The sequence below is a fragment of the Taudactylus pleione genome, unplaced genomic scaffold, assembly GCF_031769625.1.
Source record: "Taudactylus pleione unplaced genomic scaffold, aTauple2 ptg000619l, whole genome shotgun sequence".
Lineage (NCBI taxonomy): Eukaryota > Metazoa > Chordata > Amphibia > Anura > Myobatrachidae > Taudactylus > Taudactylus pleione.
Genome location: NW_028285021.1, coordinates 313,466 through 336,654, shown reverse-complemented (window position 1 = coordinate 336,654; position 23,189 = coordinate 313,466). Strand labels below are relative to the sequence as shown.

Genomic DNA, 23,189 nt, shown 5'->3' with positions numbered 1-23,189 from the left:
AGAAGGGTTTTCTGACACCACTTGTCATATTTTAAATCATTTCTTTATACATTGTTGGTTGTGTTCTCAGCAATATCACAGGCTTGTTAGCATGTCCACTTTCAAGTGAGCCTTTGCTTAAAGAACATTTATTTTACTTTAAATGTAACCTATATTTGTGAACTACTACACCATCATGTTGATCCATCACAAACGACAAAAAATCATAACATACACATCTGGCCAATGACATGACTACTACTATAACAGTAATGGTTGATTTTCACTAAATGTGTTCTATGTATGTCTTTAATGAAAAGCATTGTTCATTGACGTAGATTTCTTAATTGAAATAGTTTATTTTTGACATTTGAGTGTCAGCTTCACTTATGAAGCATTATTTGCAAAATTCCATTTCCATGGAAAAAATTCCAAACCGACAAGATTTGAACCCATGCGTGCAGAACACAATGGATTAGCAGTCCATCGCCTTAACCACTCGGCCACCTCATCTTTCTGGCACAAATATAGATGAGTTGTCTGACACCACTTGTCATATTTTAAATCATTTCTTTATACATTGTTGGTTGTGTTCTCAGCAATATCACAGGCTTGTTAGCATTTCCCCTTTCAAGTGAGCCTTTGCTTAAAGAACATTTATTTTACTTTAAACGTAACCTATATTTGTGAACTACTACACCATCATGTTGATCCATCACAAACGACAAAAAATCATAACATACACATTTGGCCAATGACATGACTTCTACTATAACAGTAATGGTAGATTTTCCTTAAATGTGTTCTATGTATGTCTTTAATGAAAAGCATTGTTCATTGACGTAGATTTCTTAATTTAATTAGTTTATTTTTGACATTTGAATGTCAGCTTCACTTATGAAGCATTATTTGCAAAATTCCATTTCCAAGGAAAAAATTCCAAACCAACAAAATTTGAACCCATGCGTGCAGAACACAATGGATTAGCAGTCCGTCGCCTTAACCACTCGGCCACCTCGTCTTTCTGGCACAAATAAAGATGAGTTGTGTGACACCACTTGTCATATTTTAAATCATTTCTTTATACATGGTTGGTTGTGTTCTCAGCAATATCACAGGCTTGTTAGCAAGTGCTCTTTCAAGTGAGCCTTTGCTTAAAGAACATTTATTTTACTTTAAACGTAACCTATATTTGTGAACTACTACACCATCATGTTGATCCATCACAAACGACAAAAAATCATAACACACACATTTGGCTTAGATTTTCACTAAATGACATGACTTCTACGACTTCTACTATAACAGTAATAGTAGATTTTCACTAAGTGTGTTCTATGTATGTCTTTAATGAAAAGCATTGTTCATTGAAGTAGATTTCTTAATTGAATTAGTTTATTTTTGACATTTCAGTGTCAGCTTCACTTATGAAGCTTTATTTGCAAAAATTCCATTTCCAAGCAAACAATTCCAAACTGACGAGGATGGGATTGGAACCCATGAATGCAGAGCACAATGGATTGTGCTCTGCCTGCATGGGTTCCAATCCCATCCTCGTCGGTTTGGAATTGTTTGCTTGGAAAAGGAATTTTTACAAATAATGCTTCATAAGTAAAGTGAAGTGAAGTGAAGTCAATCGCCTTAACCACTCGGCCACCTCATCTTTCTGGCACAAATAAAGAAGGATTTTCTGACACCACTTGTCTTGTTTTAAATCAATTCTTTATACATTATTGGTTGTGTTCTCATCAATATCACAGGCTTGTTAGCATGTCCACTTTCAAGTGAGCTTTTGCTTAAAGAACATTTATTTTACTTTAAACTTAACCTATATTTGTGAACTACTACACCATCATGTTGATCCATCACAAACGACAAAAAATCATAACATACACATCTGGCCAATGACATGACTACTACTATAACAGTAATGGTAGATTTTCACTAAATGTGTTCTATGTATGTCTTTAATGAAAAGCATTGTTCATTGAAGTAGATTTCTTAATTGAATTATTTTTTTTTTTACATTTGAGTGTCAGCTTCACTTATGAAGCATTAATTGCAAAAATTCCATTTCCAAGCAAACAATTCCAAACCGACGAGGATGGGATTGGAACCCATGAATGCAGAGCACAATGGATTGTGCTCTGCAATCATGGGTTCCAATCCCATCCTCGTCGGTTTGGAATTGTTTGCTTGGAAATTGAATTTTTGCAAATAATGCTTCATAAGTAAAGTGAAGTGAAGTGAAGTCCATCGCCTTAACCACTCGGCCACCTCATCTTTCTGGCACAAATAAAGAAGGGTTTTCTAACACCACTTGTCTTGTTTTAAATCAATTCTTTATACATTATTGGTTGTGTTCTCATCAATATCACAGGCTTGTTAGCATGTCCACTTTCAAGTGAGCCTTTGCTTCAAGAACAATTATTTTACTTTAAACGTAACCTATATTTGTGAACTACTACACCATCATGTTGATCCATTTCAAATGACAAAAAATCATAACATACAGATCTGGCCAATGACATCACTTCTACTATAACAGTAATGGTAGATTGTCACTAAATGTGTGCTATGTATGTCTTTAATGAAAAGCATTGTTCTTTGAAGTAGATTTCTTAATTGAATTAGTTTATTTTTGACATTTGAGTGTTAGCTTCACTTATGAAGCATTATTTGCAAAAATTCCATTTCCAAGCAAACAACTCCAAACCGACGAGGATGGGATTTGAACCCATGCGTGCAGAGCACAATGGATTAGCAGTCCATCGCCTTAACCACTCGGCCACCTCGTCTTTCTGGCACAAATAAAGAAGGGTTTTCTAACACCACTTGTCTTGTTTTAAATCAAATCCTTATACATTATTGGTTGTGTTCTCCTCAATATCACAGGCTTGTTAGCATGTCCCCTTTCAAGTGAGCCTTTGCTTAAAGAATATTTATTTTACTTTAGACATAACCTATATTTGTGAACTACTACACCATCATGTTGATCCATCACAAACGACAAAAAATCATAACATACACATTTGGCCAATGACATGACTTCTACTATAACAGTAATGGTAGATTTTCCTTAAATGTGTTCTATGTATGTCTTTAATGAAAAGCATTGTTCATTGACGTAGATTTCTTAATTGAATTAGTTTATTTTTGACATTTGAGTGTCAGCTTCACTTATGAAGCATTATTTGCAAAATTGCATTTCCAAGGAAAAAATTCCAAACTGACAAGATTTGAACCCATGCAGGCAGAACACAATGGATTAGCAGTCCGTCGCATTAACCACTCGGCCACCTCGTTTTTCTGGCACAAATAAAGATGAGTTGTCTGACACCACTTGTCATATTTTAAATCATTTCTTTATACATTGTTGGTTGTGTTCTCAGCAATATCACAGGCTTGTTAGCAAGTCCACTTTCAAGTGAGCCTTTGCTTAAAGAACATTTATTTTACTTTAAATGTAACCTATATTTGTGAACTACTACACCATCATGTTGATCCATCACAAATGACAAAAAATCATAACTTACAGATCTGGCCAATGACATCACTTCTACTATAACAGTAATGGTAGATTGTCACTAAATGTGTGCTATGTATGTCTTTAATGAAAAGCATTGTTCTTTGATTTCTTTGATTTCTTAATTGAATTAGTTTATTTTTGACATTTGAGTGTTAGCTTCACTTATGAAGCATTATTTGCAAAAATTCCATTTCCAAGCAAACAACTCCAAACCGACGAGGATGGGATTTGAACCCATGCGTGCAGAGCACAATGGATTAGCAGTCCATCGTCTTAAGCTCTCGGCCACCTCGTCTTTCTGGCACAAATAAAGAAGGGTTTTCTAACACCACTTGTCTTGTTTTAAATCAATTCTTTATACATTATTGGTTGTGTTCTCATCAATATCACAGGCTTGTTAGCATCTCCCCTTTCAAGTGAGCCTTTGCTTAAAGAACATTTATTTTACTTTAGACATAACCTATATTTGTGAACTACTACACCATCATGTTGATCCATCACAAACGACAAAAAATCATAACATACACATTTGGCCAATGACATGACTTCTACTATAACAGTAATGGTAGATTTTCCTTAAATGTGTTCTATGTATGTCTTTAATGAAAAGCATTGTTCATTGACGTAGATTTCTTAATTGAATTAGTTTATTTTTGACATTTGAGTGTCAGCTTCACTTATGAAACATTATTTGCAAAATTGCATTTCCAAGGAAAAAATTCCAAACTGACAAGATTTGAACCCATGTGTGCAGAACACAATTGATTAGCAGTCCATCGCCTTAACCACTCGGCCACCTCGTTTTTCTGGCACAAATAAAGATGAGTTGTCTGACACCACTTGTCATATTTTAAATCATTTCTTTATACATTGTTGGTTGTGTTCTCAGCAATATCACAGGCTTGTTAGCAAGTCCACTTTCAAGTGAGCCTTTGCTTAAAGAACATTTATTTTACTTTAAATGTAACCTATATTTGTGAACTACTACACGATCATGTTGATCCAACACAAACGACAAAAAATCATAACACACACATTTGGCTTTGATTTTCACTAAATGACATGACTTCTACGACTTCTACTATAAAAGTAATGGTAGATTTTCAATAAATGTGTTCTATGTATGTCTTTAATGAAAAGCATTGTTCATTGAAGTAGATTTATTAATTGAATTAGTTTATTTTTGACATTTGAGTGTCAGCTTCACTTATGAAGCATTATTTGCAAAAATTCCATTTCCAAGCAAACAATTCCAAACCGATGAGGATGGGATTGGAACCCATGAATGCAGAGCACAATGGATTGAGCTCTTCACGCATGGGTTCAAATCCAATCCTCGTCGTTTTGGAATTGTTTGCTTGGAAATGGAATTTTTGCAAATAATGCTTCATAAGTAAAGTGAAGTGAAGTGAACTCCATCGCCTTAACCACTCGGCCACCTCATCTTTCTGGCACAAATAAAGAATGGTTTTCTAACACCAGTTGTAAAATTTTAAATCAATTCTTTATACATTGTTGGTTGTGTTCTCAGCAATATCACAGGCTTGTTAGCAAGTCCACTTTCAAGTGAGCTTTTGCTTATAGAACATTTATTTTACTTTAAACGTAACCTATATTTGTGAACTACTACTCCATCATGTTGATCCATCACAAATGACAAAAAATCATAACTTACAGATCTGGCCAATGACATCACTTCTACTATAACAATAATGGTAGATTGTCACTAAATGTGTGCTATGTATGTCTTTAATGAAAAGCATTGTTCTTTGAAGTAGATTTCTTAATTGAATTAGTTTATTTTTGACATTTGAGTGTTAGCTTCACTTATGAAGCATTATTTGCAAAAATTCCATTTCCAAGCAAACAACTCCAAACTGACGACGATGGGATTTGAACCAATGCGTGCAGAGCACAATGGATTAGCAGTCCATTGCCTTAACCACTCGGCCACCTCGTCTTTCTGGCACAAATAAAGAAGGGTTTTCTAACACCACTTGTCTTGTTTTAAATCAATTCTTTATACATTATTGGTTGTGTTCTCATCAATATCACAGGCTTGTTAGCATGTCCCCTTTCAAGTGAGCCTTTGCTTAAAGAACATTAATTTTACTTTAGACATAACCTATATTTGTGAACTACTACACCATCATGTTGATCCATCACAAACGACAAAAAATCATAACACACACATTTGGCTTTGATTTTCACTAAATGACATGACTTCTATGACTTCTACTATAAAAGTAATGGTAGATTTTCAATAAATGTGTTCTATGTATGTCTTTAATGAAAAGCATTGTTCATTGAAGTAGATTTATTAATTGAATTAGTTTATTTTTGACATTTGAGTGTCAGCTTCACATATGAAGCATTATTTGCAAAAATTCCATTTCCAAGCAAACAATTCCAAACCGATGAGGATGGGATTGGAACCCATGAATGCAGAGCACAATGGATTGTGCTCTGCACGCATGGGTTCAAATCCAATCCTCGTCGGTTTGGAATTGTTTGCTTGGAAATGGAATTTTTGCAAATAATGCTTCATAAGTAAAGTGAAGTGAAGTGAACTCCATCGCCTTAACCACTCGGCCACCTCATCTTTCTGGCACAAATAAAGAATGGTTTTCTAACACCAGTTGTCAAATTTTAAATCAATTCTTTATACATTGTTGGTTGTGTTCTCAGCAATATCACAGGCTTGTTAGCAAGTCCACTTTCAAGTGAGCTTTTGCTTATAGAACATTTATTTTACTTTAAACGTAACCTATATTTGTGAACTACTACACCATCATGTTGATCCATCACAAATGACAAAAAATCATAACTTACAGATCTGGCCAATGACATCACTTCTACTATAACAGTAATGGTAGATTGTCACTAAATGTGTGCTATGTATGTCTTTAATGAAAAGCATTGTTCTTCGAAGTAGATTTCTTAATTGATTTAGTTTATTTTTGACATTTGAGTGTTAGCTTCACTTATGAAGCATTATTTGCAAAAATTCCATTTCCAAGCAAACAACTCCAAACCGACGACGATGGGATTTGAACCCATGCGTGCAGAGCACAATGGATTAGCAGTCCATCGCCTTAACCACTCGGCCACCTCGTCTTTCTGGCACAAATAAAGAAGGGTTTTCTAACACCACTTGTCTTGTTTTAAATCAATTCTTTATACATTATTGGTTGTGTTCTCATCAATATCACAGGCTTGTTAGCATGTCCCCTTTCAAGTGAGCCTTTGCTTAAAGAACATTTATTTTACTTTAGACATAACCTATATTTGTGAACTACTACACCATCATGTTGATCCATCACAAACGACAAAAAATCATAACATACACATTTGGCCAATGACATGACTTCTACTATAACAGTAATGGTAGATTTTCCTTAAATGTGTTCTATGTATGTCTTTAGTGAAAAGCATTGTTCATTGACATAGATTTCTTAATTGAATTAGTTTATTTTTGACATTTGAGTGTCAGCTTCACTTATGAAGCATTATTTGCAAAATTCCATTTCCAAGGAAAAAATTCCAAACCGACAAGATTTGAACCCATGCGTGCAGAACACAATGGACTAGCAGTCCATCGCCTTAACCACTCGGCCACCTCGTCTTTTTGGCACAAATAAAGATGAGTTGTCTGACACCACTTGTCATATTTTAAATCATTTCTTTATACATTGTTGGTTGTGTTCTCAGCAATATCACAGGCTTGTTAGCAAGTCCACTTTCAAGTGAGCCTTTGCTTAAAGAACATTTATTTTACTTTAAGCGTAACCTATATTTGTGAACTACTACACCATCATGTTGATCCATCACAAACGACAAAAAATCATAACACACACATTTGGCTTAGATTTTCACTAAATGACATGACTTCTACGACTTCTACTATAACAGTAATGGTAGATTTTCACTAAATGTGTTCTATGTATGTCTTTAATGAAAAGCATTGTTCATTGAAGTAGATTTCTTAATTGAATTAGTTTATTTTTGACATTTGAGTGTCAGCTTCACTTATGAAGCATTATTTGCAAAAACTCAATTTCCAAGCAAACAATCCCAAACCGACGAGGATGGGATTGGAACCCATGAATACAGAACACAATGGATTGTGCTCTGCACGCATGGGTTCAAATCCATACCTCGTCGGTTTGGAATTGTTTGCTTGGAAAAGGAATTTTTACAAATAATGCTTCATAAGTAAACTGAAGTGAAGTGAAGTCAATCGCCTTAACCACTCGGCCACCTCATCTTTCTGGCACAAATAAAGAAGGATTTTCTGACACCACTTGTCTTGTTTTAAATCAATTTTTTATACATTATTGGTTGTGTTCTCATCAATATCACAGGCTTGTTAGCATGTCCACTTTCAAGTGAGCCTTTGCTTAAAGAACATTTATTTTACTTTAAATGTAACCTATATTTGTGAACTACTACACCATCATGTTGATCCATCACAAACGACAAAAAATCATAACACACACATCTGGCCAATGACATGACTACTACTGTAACAGTAATGGTAGATTTTCACTAAATGTGTTCTATGTATGTCTTTAATGAAAAGCATTGTTCATTGAAGTAGATTTCTTAATTGAATTAGTTTATTTTTGACATTTGAGTGTCAGCTTCACTTATGAAGCATTACTTGCAAAATTCCATTTCCAAGCAAACAATTCCAATCCGACAAGGATGGGATTTGAACCCATGCGTGCAGAGCACAATGGATTAGCAGTCCATCGCCTTAACCACTCGGCCACCTCGTCTTTCTGGCACAAAAAAGAAGGGTTTTCTGACACCACTTGTCATATTTTAAATCATTTCTTTATACATTGTTGGTTGTGTTCTCAGCAATATCACAGGCTTGTTAGCAAGTCCACTTTCAAGTGAGCCCTTGCTTAAAGAACATTTATTTTACTTTAAACGTAACCTATATTTGAGAACTACTACACCATCATGTTGATCCATCACAAACGACAAAAAATCATAACACACACATTTGGCTTAGATTTTCACTAAATGACAATACTTCTACGACTTCTACTATAAAAGTAATGGTAGATTTTCACTAAATGTGTTCTATGTATGTCTTTAATGAAAAGCATTGTTCATTGAAGTAGATTTCTTAATTGAATTAGTTTATTTTTGACATTTGAGTGTCAGCTTCACTTATGAAGCATTATTTGCAAAAATTCCATTTCCAAGCAAACAATTCCAAACCGACGAGGATGGGATTGGAACCCATGAATGCAAAGCACAATGGATTGTGCTCTGCATGCATGGGTTCCAATCCCATCCTCGTCGGTTTGGAATTGTTTGCTTGGAAATGGAATTTTTGCAAATAATACTTCATAAGTAAAGTGTAGTGAAGTGAAGTCAATCGCCTTAACCACTCGGCCACCTCATCTTTCTGGCACAAATAAAGAAGGATTTTCTGACACCACTTGTCTTGTTTTAAATCAATTCTTTATACATTGTTTGTTGTGTTCTCATCAATATCACAGGCTTGTTAGCATGTCCACTTTCAAGTGAGCCTTTGCTTAAAAAACATTTATTTTACTTTAAATGCAACCTATATTTGTGAACTACTACACCATCATGTTGATCCATCACAAACGACAAAAAATCATAACATACACATCTGGCCAATGACATGACTACTACTGTAACATTAATGGTAGATTTTCACTAAATGTGTTCTATGTATGTCTTTAATGAAAAGCATTGTTCATTGAAGTAGATTTCTTAATTGAATTAGTTTATTTTTGACATTTGAGTGTCAGCTTCACTTATGAAGCATTACTTGCAAAATTCCATTTCCAAGCAAACAATTCCAATCCGACGAAGATGGGAATTGAACCCATGCGTGCAGAGCACAATGGATTAGCAGTCCATCGCCTTAATCACTCGGCCACACCATCTTTCTGGCACAAAAAAGAAGGGTTTTCTGACACCACTTGTCATATTTTAAATCATTTCTTTATACATTGTTGGTTGTGTTCTCAGCAATATCACAGGCTTGTTAGCAAGTCCACTTTCAAGTGAGCCTTTGCTTAAAGAACATTTATTTTACTTTAAACGTAACCTATATTTGAGAACTACTACACCATCATGTTGATCCATCACAAACGACAAAAAATCATAACACACACATTTGGCTTAGATTTTCACTAAATGACATGACTTCTACGACTTCTACTATAAAAGTAATGGTAGATTTTCACTAAATGTGTTCTATGTATGTCTTTAATGAAAAGCATTGTTCATTGAAGTAGATTTCTTAATTGAATTAGTTTATTTTTGACATTTGAGTGTCAGCTTCACTTATGAAGCATTATTTGCAAAAATTCCATTTCCAAGCAAACAATTCCAAACCGACGAGGATGGGATTGGAACCCATGAATGCAGAGCACAATGGATTGTGCTCTGCATGCTTGGGTTCAAATCCAATCCTCGTCGGTTTGGAATTGTTTGCTTGGAAATGGAATTTTTACAAATAATACTTCTTAAGTAAAGTGAAGTGAAGTGAAGTCAATCGCCTTAACCACTCAGGCACCTCGTCTTTCTGGCACAAAAAAGAAGGGTTTTCTGACACCACTTTTCATATTTTAAATCATTTCTTTATACTTTGTTGGTTGTGTTCTCAGCAATATCACAGGCTTGTTAGCAAGTCCACTTTCAAGTGAGCTTTTGCTTAAAGAACATTTATTTTACTTTAAACGTAACCTATATTTGTGAACTACTACACCATCATGTTGATCCATCACAAATGACAAAAAGTCATAACTTACAGATCTGGCCAATGACATGACTTCTACTATAACAGTAATGGTAGATTTTCACTAAATGTGTGCTATGTATGTCTTTAATGAAAAGCATTGTTCATTGAAGTAGATTTCTTAAATGAACGAGTTTATTTTTGACATTTGAGTGGCAGCTTCACTTATGAAGCATCATTTGCAAAAATTCCATTTCCAAGCAAACAATTCCAAACCGACAAGGATGGGATTTGAACCCATGCATGCAGAGCACAATGGATTGTGCTCCGCATGCATGGGTTCAAATGCCATTCTCGTCAGTTTGGAATTGTTTGCTTGGAAATGGAATTTTTGCAAATAATGCTTCATAAGTGAAGTGAAGTGAAGTCCATCGCCTTAACCACTCGGCCATCTCGTCTTTCTGGGACAAATAAAGAAGGATTTTCTGACACCACTTGTCTTGTTTTAAATCAATTCTTTATACATTATTGGTTGTGTTGTCATCAATATCACAGGCTTGTTAGCATGTCCCCTTTCAAGTGAGCCTTTGCTTAAAGAACATTTATTTTACTTTAGACATAACCTATATTTGTGAACTTCTACACCATCATGTTGATCCATCACAAACGACAAAAAATCATAACATACACATTTGGCCAATGACATGACTTCTACTATAACAGTAATGGTAGATTTTCCTTAAATGTGTTCTATGTATGTCTTTAATGAAAAGCATTGTTCATTGACATAGATTTCTTAATTGAATTAGTTTATTTTTGACATTTGAGTGTCAGCTTCACTTATGAAGCGTTATTTGCAAAATTCCATTTCCAAGGAAAAAATTCCAAACCGACGAGGATGGGATTTGAACCCATGCGTGCAGAGCACAATGGATAAGCAGTCCATCGCCTTAACCTCTCGGCCACCTCGTCTTTCTGGCGCAAAAAAGAAGGGTTTTTTTACACCACTTGTCATATTTTAAATCAATTCTTTATACATTGTTGGTTGTGTTCTCATCAATATCACAGGTTTGTTAGCAAGTTCACTTTCAAGTGAGCCTTTGCTTAAAGAACATTTATTTTACTTTAAACGTAACCTATATTTGTGAACTACTACACCATCATGTTGATCCATCACAAACGACAAAAAATCAGAACACACACATTTGGCTTAGATTTTCACTAAATGACATGACTTCTACGACTTCTACTATAACAGTAAAGGTAGATTTTCACTAAATGTGTTCTATGTATGTCTTTAATGAAAAGCATTGTTCATTGAAGTAGATTTCTTAATTGAATTAGTTTATTTTTGACATTTGAGTGTCAGCTTCACTTATGAAGCATTATATGCAAAAATTCCATTACCAAGCAAACATTTCCAAACCGACGAGGATGGGATTGGAACCCATGAATGCAGAGCACAATGGATTGGGCTCTGCACGCATGGGTTCAAATCCAATCCTCGTCGGTTTGGAATTGTTTGCTTGGAAAAGGAATTTTTACAAATAATGCTTCATAAGTAAAGTGAAGTGAAGTGAAGTCAATCGCTTTAACCACTCGGCCACCTCATCTTTCTGGCACAAATAAAGAAGAATTTTCTGACACCACTTGTCTTGTTTTAAATCAATTCTTTATACATTATTGGTTGTGTTCTCATCAATATCACAGGCTTGTTAGCATGTCCACTTTCAAGTGAGCCTTTGCTTAAAGAACATTTATTTTACTTTAGACATAACCTATATTTGTGAACTACTACACCATCTTGTTGATCCATCACAAACGACAAAAAATCATAACATACACATTTGGCCAATGACATGACTTCTACTATAACAGTAATGGTAGATTTTCACTAAATGTGTTCTATGTATGTCTTTAATGAAAAGCATTGTTCATTGAAGTAGATTTCTTAATTGAATTAGTTTATTTTTGACATTTGAGTGTCAGCTTCACTTATGAAGCATTATTTGCAAAAATTCCATTTCCAAGCAAACAATTCCAAACCGACGAGGATGGGATTGGAACCCATGAATGCAGAGCACAATGGATTGTGCTCTGCATGCATGGGTTCCAATCCCATCCTCGTCGGTTTGGAATTGTTTGCTTGGAAATGGATCTTTTGCAAATAATGCTTCATAAGTAAAGTGAAGTGAAGTCCATCGCATTAACCACTCGGTCACCTCGTCTTTCTTGCACAAATAAAGAAGGGTTTTCTGACACCACTTGTCTTGTTTTAAATCAATTCTTTATACATTATTGGTTGTGTTCTCATCAATATCACAGGCTTGTTAGCATGTCCACTTTCAAGTGAGCCTTTGCTTAAAGAACATTTATTTTACTTTAAATGTAACCTATATTTGTGAACTACTACACCATCATGTTGATCCATCACAAATGACAAAAAATCATAACTTACAGATCTGGCCAATGACATCACTTCTACTATAACAGTGATGGTAGATTTTCACTAAATGTGTGCTATGTATGTCTTTAATGAAAAGCATTGTTCATTGAAGTAGATTTCTTAATTGAATTAGTTTATTTTTGACATTTGAGTGTTAGCTTCACTTATGATGCATTATTTGCAAAAATTCCATTTCCAAGCAAACAGCTCCAAACAGACGAGGATGGGATTTAAACCCATGCGTGCAGAGCACAATGGATTAGCAGTCCATCGCCTTAACCACTCGGCCACCTCGTCTTTCTGGCACAAATAAAGAAGGGTTTTCTAACACCACTTGTCTTGTTTTAAATCAATTCTTTATATATTATTGGTTGTGTTCTCATCAATATCACAGGCTTGTTAGCATGTCCCCTTTCAAGTGAGCCTTTGCTTAAAGAACATTAATTTTACTTTAGACATAACCTATATTTGTGAACTACTACACCATCATGTTGATCCATCACAAACGACAAAAAATCATAACATACACATTTGGCCAATGACATGACTTCTACTATAACAGTAATGGTAGATTTTCCTTAAATGTGTTCTATGTATGTCTGTAATGAAAAACATTGTTCATTGACGTAGATTTCTTAATTGAATTAGTTTATTTTTGACATTTGAGTGTCAGCTTCACTTATGAAGCATTATTTGCAAAATTCCATTTCCATGGAAAAAATTCCAAACCGACAAGATTTGAACCCATGCGTGCAGAACACAATGGAATAGCAGTCCATCGCCTTAGAAACTCGACCACCTCGTCTTTCTGGCACAAATAAAGATGAGTTGTCTGACACCACTTGTCATATTTTAAATAATTTCTTTATACATTGTTGGTTGTGTTCTCAGCAATATCACAGGCTTGTTAGCAAGTCCACTTTCAAGTGAGCCTTTGCTTAAACAACATTTCTTTTACTTTAAGCGTAACCTATATTTGTGAACTACTACACCATCATGTTGATCCATCACAAACAACAAAAAACCATAACACACACATTTGGCTTAGATTTTCACTAAATGACATGACTTCTACGACTTCTACTATAACAGTAATGGTAGATTTTCACTAAATGTGTTCTATGTATGTCTTTAATAAAAAGCATTGATCATTGAAGTAGATTTCTTAATTGAATTAGTTTATTTTTGACATTTGAGTGTCAGCTTCACTTATGAAGCATTATTTGCAAAAATTCCATTTCCAAGCAAACATATCCAAACCGACGAGGATGGGATTGGAACCCATGAATGCAGAGCACAATGGACTGTGCTCTGCATGCTTGGGTTCAAATCCAATCCTCGTCGGTTTGGAATTGTTTGCTTGGAAAAGGAATTTTTACAAATAATACTTCATAAGTAAAGTGAAGTGAAGTCAATCGCCTTAACCTCTCGGCCACCTCATCTTTCTGGCACAAATAAAGAAGGATTTTCTGACACCACTTGTCTTGTTTTAAATCAATTCTTTATACATTGTTGGTTGTGTTCTCATCAATATCACAGGCTTGTTAGCATGTCCACTTTCAAGTGAGCCTTTGCTTAAAGAACATTTATTTTACTTTAAACGTAACCTATATTTGTGAACTACTACACCATCATGTTGATCCATCACAAATGACAAAAAATCATAACATGCACATCTGGCCAATTACATGACTACTACTATAACAGTAATGGTAGATTTTCACTAAAAGTGTTCTATGTATGTCTTTAATGAAAAGCATTGATCATTGAAGTAGATTTCTTAATTGAATTAGTTTATATTTGACACTTGAGTGTCAGCTTCACTTATGAAGCATTACTTGCAAAATTCCATTTCCAAGCAAACAATTCCAATCCGACAAGGATGGGATTTGAACCCATGCGTGCAGAGCACAATGGATTAGCAGTCCATCGCCTTAACCACTCGGCCACTTCGTCTTTCTGGCACAATAAAGAAGGGTTTTCTGACACCACTTGTCATATTTTAAATCATTTCTTTATACATTGTTGGTTGTGTTCTCAGCAATATCACAGGCTTGTTAGCAAGTCCACTTTCAAGTGAGCTTTTGCTTAAAGAAAATTTATTTTACTTTAAACATAACCTATATTTGTGAACTACTACACCATTATGTTGATCCATCACAAATGACAAAAAGTCATAACTTACAGATCTGGCCGATGACATGACTTCTACTATAACAGTAATGGTAGATTTTCACTAAATGTGTGCTATGTATGTCTTTAATGAAAAGCATTGTTCATTGAAGTAGATTTCTTAAATGAACGAGTTTATTTTTGACATTTGAGTGTCAGCTTCACTTATGAAGCATTATTTGCAAAAATTCCATTTCCAAGCAAACAATTCCAAACCGACAAGGATGGGATTTGAACCCATGCATGCAGAGCACAATGGATTGTGCTCTGCATGCATGGGTTCAAATACCATTCTCGTCGGTTTGGAATTGTTTGCTTGGAAATGGAATTTTTGCAAATAATGCTTCATAAGTGAAGTGAAGTCCATCGCCTTAACCACTCGGCCACCTCGTCTTTCTGGGACAAATAAAGAAGGATTTTCAGACACCACTTGTCTTGTTTTAAATCAATTCTTTATACATTATTGGTTGTGTTCTCATCAATATCACAGGCATGTTAGCATGTCCACTTTCAAGTGAGCCTTTGCTTTAAGAACATTTATTTTACTTTAGACATAACCTATATTTTTGAACTACTACACCATCATGTTGATCCATCACAAACGACAAAAAATCATAACATACACATTTGGCCAATGACATGACTTCTACTATAACAGTAATGGTAGCTTTTCACTAAATGTGTTCTATGTATGTCTTTAATGAAAAGCATTGTTCATTTAAGTAGATTTCTTAATTGAATTAGTTTATTTTTGACATTTGAGTGTCAGCTTCACTTATGAAGCATTATTTGCAAAATTTCAATTTCCAAGCAAACAATTCCAAACCGACGAGGATGGGATTTGAACCCACGCGTGCAGAGCACAATGGATTAGCAGTCCATCACCTTAACCTCTCGGCCACCTCTCCTTTCTGGCACAAAAAAGAAGGGTTTTCTTACACCACTTGTCATATTTTAAATCAATTCTTTATACATTGTTGGTTGTGTTCTCAGCAATATCACAGGTTTGTTAGCAAGTTCACTTTCAAGCGAGCCTTTGCTTAAAGAACATTTATTTTACTTTAAACTTAACCTATATTTGTGAACTACTACACCATCATGTTGATCCATCACAAACGACAAAAAATCATAATACACACATTTGGCTTAGATTTTCACTAAATGACATGACTTCTACGACTTCTACTATAACAGTAATAGTAGATTTTCACTAAATGTGTTCTATGTATGTCTTTAATGAAAAGCATTGTTCATTGAAGTAGATTTCTTAATTGAATTAGTTTATTTTTGACTTTTGAGTGTCAGCTTCACTTATGAAGCATTATTTGCAAAAATTCAATTTCCAAGAAAACAATTCCAAACCGACGAGGATGGGATTGGAACCCATGAATGCAGTGGGTTCAAATCCAATCCTCGTCGGTTTGGAATTGTTTGCTTGGAAATGGAATTTTTACAAATAATGCTTCATAAGTAAATTGAAGTGAAGTGAAGTCAATCGCTTTATCCACTCGGCCAACTCATCTTTCTGGCACAAATAAAGAAGGATTTTCTGACACCACTTGTCTTGTTTTAAATCAATTCTTTTCACATTATTGGTTGTGTTCTCATCAATATCACAGGCTTGTTAGCATGTCCACTTTCAAGTGAGCCTTTGCTTAAAGAACATTTATTTTACTTTAGACATAACCTATATTTGTGAACTACTACACCATCTTGTTGATCCATCACAAACGACAAAAAATCATAACATACACATTTGGCCAATGACATGACTTCTACTATAACAGTAATGGTAGATTTTCACTAAATGTGTTCTATGTATGTCTTTAATGAAAAGCATTGTTCATTGAAGTAGATTTCTTAATTGAATTAGTTTATTTTTGACATTTGTGTGTCAGCTGCACTTATGAAGCATTATTTGCAAAAATTCCATTTCCAAGCAAACAATTCCAAACCAACGAGGATGGGATTGGAACCCATGAATGCAGAGCACAATGGATTGTGCTCTGCATGCATGGGTTCCAATCCCATCCTCGTCGGTTTGGAATTGTTTGCTTGGAAATGGAACTTTTGCAAATAATGCTTCATAAGTAAAGTGAAGTGAAGTGAAGTCAGTCGCTTTAACCACTCGGCTACGTCATCTTTCTGGCACAAATAAAGAAGGGTTTTCAAACACCATTTGTCTTGTTTTAAATCAATTCTTTATACATTATTGGTTGTGTTCTCATCAACATCACAGGGTTGTTAGCATGTCCACTTTCAAGTGAGCCTTTGCTTAAAGAACATTTATTTTAGTTTAGACTTAACCTATATTTGTGAACTACTACACCATCCTGTTGATCCATCACAAACGACAAAAAATTATAACATACACATCTGGTCAATGACATGACTATAACAGTAATGGTAGATTTTCACAAAATGTGTTCTATGTATGTCTTTAATGAAAAGCATTGTTCATTGAAGTAGATTTCTTAATTGAATTAGTTTATTTTGACATTTGAGTGTCAGCTTCACTTATGAAGCATTATTTGCAAAATTCTATTTCCAAGCAAACAATTCCAAACCGACGAAGATGGGATTTGAACCCATGCGTGCAGAGCACAATGGATTAGCAGTCCATCGCCTTAACCACTCGGCCACCTCGTCTTTCTTGCACAAAAGAGAAGGGTTTTCTGACACCACTTGTCATATTTTAAATCATTTCTTTATACATTATTGGTTGTGTTCTCATCAATATCACAGGCTTGTTAGCATGTCCACTTTCAAGTGAGCCTTTGCTTAAAGAACATTTATTTTACTTTAGACATAACCTATATTTGTGAACTACTACACCATCTTGTTGATCCATCACAAACGACAAAAAATCATAACATACACATTTGGCCAATGACATGACTTCTACTATAACAGTAATGGTAGATTTTCACAAAATGTGTTCTATGTATGTCTTTAATGAAAAGCATTGTTCATTGAAGTAGATTTCTTAATTGAATTAGTTTATTTTTGACATTTGAGTGTCAGCTTCACTTATGAAGCATTATTTGCAAAAATTCCATTTCCAAGCAAACAATTCCAAACCGACGAGGATGGGATTGGAACCCATGCATGCAGAGCACAATGGCTTGTGCTCTGCATGCATGGGTTCCAATCCCATCCTCGTCGGTTTGGAATTGTTTGCATGGAAATGGAATTTTTGCAAATAATGCTTCATAAGTAAAGTGAAGTGAAGTCCATCGCCTTAACCACTCAGCCACCTCATCTTTCTGGCACAAATAAAGAAGGGTTTTCTAACACCAGTTGTCATATTTTAAATCAATTCTTTATACATTGTTGGTTGTGTTCTCAGCAATATCACAGGCTTGTTAGCAAGTCCACTTTCAAGTGAGCTTTTGCTTAAAGAATATTTATTTTAATTTAAAAGTAACCTACATTAGCGATCTACTACACCATCATGTTGATATATCACAAACGACAAAAAATTATAACATACACATCTGGTCAATGACATGACTGCTACTATAACAGTAATGGTAGATTTTCACTAAATGTGTTCTATGTATGTCTTTAATGAAAAGCATTGTTCATTGAAGTAGATTTCTTAATTGAATGAGTTTATTTTTGACATTTGAGTGTCAGCTTCACTTATGAAGCATTATTTGCAAAAATTACATTTCCAAGCAAACAATTCCAAACCGACGAGGATGGGATTTGAACCCATGCGTGCAGAACACAACGGATTAGCAGTCCATCGCCTTAACCACTCAGACACCTCGTCTTTGTGGCACCTATAAAGAAGGGTTTTCTCACACCACTTGTCTTGTTTTAAATCAATTCTTTATACATTGTTGGTTGTGTTCTCATCAATATCACAGGCATTTTAGCATGTCCACTTTCAAGTGAGCCTTTGCTTTAAGAACATTTATTTTACTTTAGACATAACCTATATTTGTGAACTACTACACCATCATGTTGATCCATCACAAATGACAAAAAATCATAACATACACATCTGGCCAATTACATGACTACTACTATAACAGTAATGTTAGATTTTCCATAAATGTGTTCTATGTATGTCTTTAATGAAAAGCATTGTTCATTGAAGTAGATTTCTTAATTGAATTAGTTTATTTTTGACATTTGTGTGTCAGCTGCACTTATGAAGCATTATTTGCAAAAATTCCATTTCCAAGCAAACAATTCCAAACCGACGAGGATGGGATTGGAACCCATGAATGCAGAGCACAGTGGATTGTGCTCTGCATGCATGGGTTCCAATCCCATCCTCGTCGGTTTGGAATTGTTTGCTTGGAAATGGATCTTTTGCAAATAATGCTTCATAAGTAAAGTGAAGTGAAGTACATCACATTAACCACTCGGTCACCTCGTCTTTCTTGCACAAATAAAGAAGGGTTTTCTGACACCACTTGTCTTGTTTTAAATCAATTCTTTATACATTATTGGTTGTGTTCTCATCAATATCACATGCTTGTTAGCATGTCCACTTTCAAGTGAGCCTTTGCTTAAAGAACATTTATTTTACTTTAAATGTAACCTATATTTGTGAACTACTACACCATCATGTTGATCCATCACAAATGACAAAAAATCATAACTTACAGATCTGGCCAATGACATCACTTCTACTATAACAGTGATGGTAGATTTTCACTAAATGTGTGCTATGTATGTCTTTAATGAAAAGCATTGTTCATTGAAGTAGATTTCTTAATTGAATTAGTTTATTTTTGACATTTGAGTGTTAGCTTCACTTATGATGCATTATTTGCAAAAATTCCATTTCCAAGCAAACAGCTCCAAACAGACGAGGATGGGATTTAAACCCATGCATGCAGAGCACAATGGATTAGCAGTCCATCGCCTTAACCACTCGGCCACCTCGTCTTTCTGGCACAAATAAAGAAGGGTTTTCTAACACCACTTGTCTTGTTTTAAATCAATTCTTTATATATTATTGGTTGTGTTCTCATCAATATCACAGGCTTGTTAGCATGTCCCCTTTCAAGTGAGCCTTTGCTTAAAGAACATTAATTTTACTTTAGACATAACCTATATTTGTGAACTACTACACCATCATGTTGATCCATCACAAACGACAAATAATCATAACATACACATTTGGCCAATGACATGACTTCTACTATAACAGTAATGGTAGATTTTCCTTAAATGTGTTCTATGTATGTCTTTAATGAAAAACATTGTTCATTGATGTAGATTTCTTAATTGAATTAGTTTATTTTTGACATTTGAGTGTCAGCTTCACTTATGAAGCATTATTTGCAAAATTCCATTTCCATGGAAAAAATTCCAAACCGACAAGATTTGAACCCATGCGTGCAGAACACAATGGATTAGCAGTCCATCGCCTTAGAAACTCGACCACCTCGTCTTTCTGGCACAAATAAAGATGAGTTGTCTGACACCACTCGTCATATTTTAAATAATTTCTTTATACATTGTTGGTTGTTCTCAGCAATATCACAGGCTTGTTAGCAAGTCCACTTTCAAGTGAGCCTTTGCTTAAAGAACATTTCTTTTACTTTAAGCGTAACCTATATTTGTGAACTACTACACCATCATGTTGATCCATCACAAACAACAAAAAACCATAACACACACATTTGGCTTAGATTTTCACTAAATGACATGACTTCTACGACTTCTACTATAACAGTAATGGTAGATTTTCACTAAATGTGTTCTATGTATGTCTTTAATAAAAAGCATTGATCATTGAAGTAGATTTCTTAATTGAATTAGTTTATTTTTGACATTTGAGTGTCAGCTTCACTTATGAAGCATTATTTGCAAAAATTCCATTTCCAAGCAAACATATCCAAACCGACGAGGATGGGATTGGAACCCATGAATGCAGAGCACAATGGATTGTGCTCTGCATGCTTGGGTTCAAATCCAATCCTCGTCGGTTTGGAATTGTTTGCTTGGAAAAGGAATTTTTACAAATAATACTTCATAAGTAAAGTGAAGTGAAGTCAATCGCCTTAACCTCTCGGCCACCTCATCTTTCTGGCACAAATAAAGAAGGATTTTCTGACACCACTTGTCTTGTTTTAAATCAATTCTTTATACATTGTTGGTTGTGTTCTCATCAATATCACAGGCTTGTTAGCATGTCCACTTTCAAGTGAGCCTTTGCTTAAAGAACATTTATTTTACTTTAAACGTAACCTATATTTGTGAACTACTACACCATCATGTTGATCCATCACAAATGACAAAAAATCATAACATACACATCTGGCCAATGACATGACTACTACTATAACAGTAATGGTAGATTTTCACTAAAAGTGTTCTATGTATGTCTTTAATGAAAAGCATTGATCATTGAAGTAGATTTCTTAATTGAATTAGTTTATTTTTGACACTTGAGTGTCAGCTTCACTTATGAAGCATTACTTGCAAAATTCCATTTCCAAGCAAACAATTCCAATCCGACAAGGATGGGATTTGAACCCATGCGTGCAGAGCACAATGGATTAGCAGTCCATCGCCTTAACCACTCGGCCACTTCGTCTTTCTGGCACAATAAAGAAGGGTTTTCTGACACCACTTGTCATATTTTAAATCATTTCTTTATACATTGTTGGTTGTGTTCTCAGCAATATCACAGGCTTGTTAGCAAGTCCACTTTCAAGTGAGCTTTTGCTTAAAGAAAATTTATTTTACTTTAAACGTAACCTATATTTGTGAACTACTACACCATCATGTTGATCCATCACAAATGACAAAAAGTCATAACTTACAGATCTGGCCGATGACATGACTTCTACTATAACAGTAATGGTAGATTTTCACTAAATGTGTGCTATGTATGTCTTTAATGAAAAGCATTGTTCATTGAAGTAGATTTCTTAAATGAACGAGTTTATTTTTGACATTTGAGTGTCAGCTTCACTTATGAAGCATTATTTGCAAAAATTCCATTTCCAAGCAAACAATTCCAAACCGACAAGGATGGGATTTGAACCCATGCATGCAGAGCACAATGGATTGTGCTCTGCATGCATGGGTTCAAATACCATTCTCGTCGGTTTGGAATTGTTTGCTTGGAAATGGAATTTTTGCAAATAATGCTTCATAAGTGAAGTGAAGTCCATCGCCTTAACCACTCGGCCACCTCGTCTTTCTGGGACAAATAAAGAAGGATTTTCAGACACCACTTGTCTTGTTTTAAATCAATTCTTTATACATTATTGGTTGTGTTCTCATCAATATCACAGGCATGTTAGCATGTCCACTTTCAAGTGAGCCTTTGCTTTAAGAACATTTATTTTACTTTAGACATAACCTATATTTTTGAACTACTACACCATCATGTTGATCCATCACAAACGACAAAAAATCATAACATACACATTTGGCCAATGACATGACTTCTACTATAACAGTAATGGTAGCTTTTCACTAAATGTGTTCTATGTATGTCTTTAATGAAAAGCATTGTTCATTGAAGTAGATTTCTTAATTGAATTAGTTTATTTTTGACATTTGAGTGTCAGCTTCACTTATGAAGCATTATTTGCAAAATTTCAATTTCCAAGCAAACAATTCCAAACCGACGAGGATGGGATTTGAACCCACGCGTGCAGAGCACAATGGATTAGCAGTCCATCGCCTTAACCTCTCGGCCACCTCTCCTTTCTGGCACAAAAAAGAAGGGTTTTCTTACACCACTTGTCATATTTTAAATCAATTCTTTATACATTGTTGGTTGTGTTCTCATCAATATCACAGGTTTGTTAGCAAGTTCACTTTCAAGCGAGCCTTTGCTTAAAGAACATTTATTTTACTTTAAACGTAACCTATATTTGTGAACTACTACACCATCATGTTGATCCATCACAAACGACAAAAAATCATAATACACACATTTGGCTTAGATTTTCACTAAATGACATGACTTCTACGACTTCTGCTATAACAGTAATAGTAGATTTTCACTAAATGTGTTCTATGTATGTCTTTAATGAAAAGCATTGTTCATTGAAGTAGATTTCTTAATTGAATTAGTTTATTTTTGACTTTTGAGTGTCAGCTTCACTTATGAAGCATTATTTGCAAAAATTCCATTTCCAAGAAAACAATTCCAAACCGACGAGGATGGGATTGGAACCCATGAATGCAGTGGGTTCAAATCCAATCCTCGTCGGTTTGGAATTGTTTGCTTGGAAATGGAATTTTTACAAATAATGCTTCATAAGTAAATTGAAGTGAAGTGAAGTCAATCGCTTTATCCACTCGGCCAACTCATCTTTCTGGCACAAATAAAGAAGGATTTT

General features: G+C 34.8%; 6 non-coding genes across 6 annotated transcripts; all 6 read right to left on the bottom strand.

The window, feature by feature from the left end:
• Positions 1-2,695: 2,695 nt before the first annotated feature.
• TRNAS-GCU (transfer RNA serine (anticodon GCU)) lies at positions 2,696-2,777 on the bottom strand. Its single transcript has one exon. It is a non-coding gene; the product is annotated as a tRNA-Ser (tRNA).
• Positions 2,778-6,543: 3,766 nt separating this feature from the next.
• TRNAS-GCU (transfer RNA serine (anticodon GCU)) lies at positions 6,544-6,625 on the bottom strand. The gene has a single exon. It is a non-coding gene; the product is annotated as a tRNA-Ser (tRNA).
• Positions 6,626-8,207: 1,582 nt separating this feature from the next.
• TRNAS-GCU (transfer RNA serine (anticodon GCU)) lies at positions 8,208-8,289 on the bottom strand. The gene has a single exon. It is a non-coding gene; the product is annotated as a tRNA-Ser (tRNA).
• Positions 8,290-12,902: 4,613 nt separating this feature from the next.
• Positions 12,903-12,984, bottom strand: TRNAS-GCU (transfer RNA serine (anticodon GCU)). Its single transcript has one exon. It is a non-coding gene; the product is annotated as a tRNA-Ser (tRNA).
• Positions 12,985-17,426: 4,442 nt separating this feature from the next.
• Positions 17,427-17,508, bottom strand: TRNAS-GCU (transfer RNA serine (anticodon GCU)). Its single transcript has one exon. It is a non-coding gene; the product is annotated as a tRNA-Ser (tRNA).
• A 2,177-nt stretch (positions 17,509-19,685) lies between these two features.
• Positions 19,686-19,767, bottom strand: TRNAS-GCU (transfer RNA serine (anticodon GCU)). The gene has a single exon. It is a non-coding gene; the product is annotated as a tRNA-Ser (tRNA).
• Between the last annotated feature and the right edge of the window lie 3,422 nt (positions 19,768-23,189).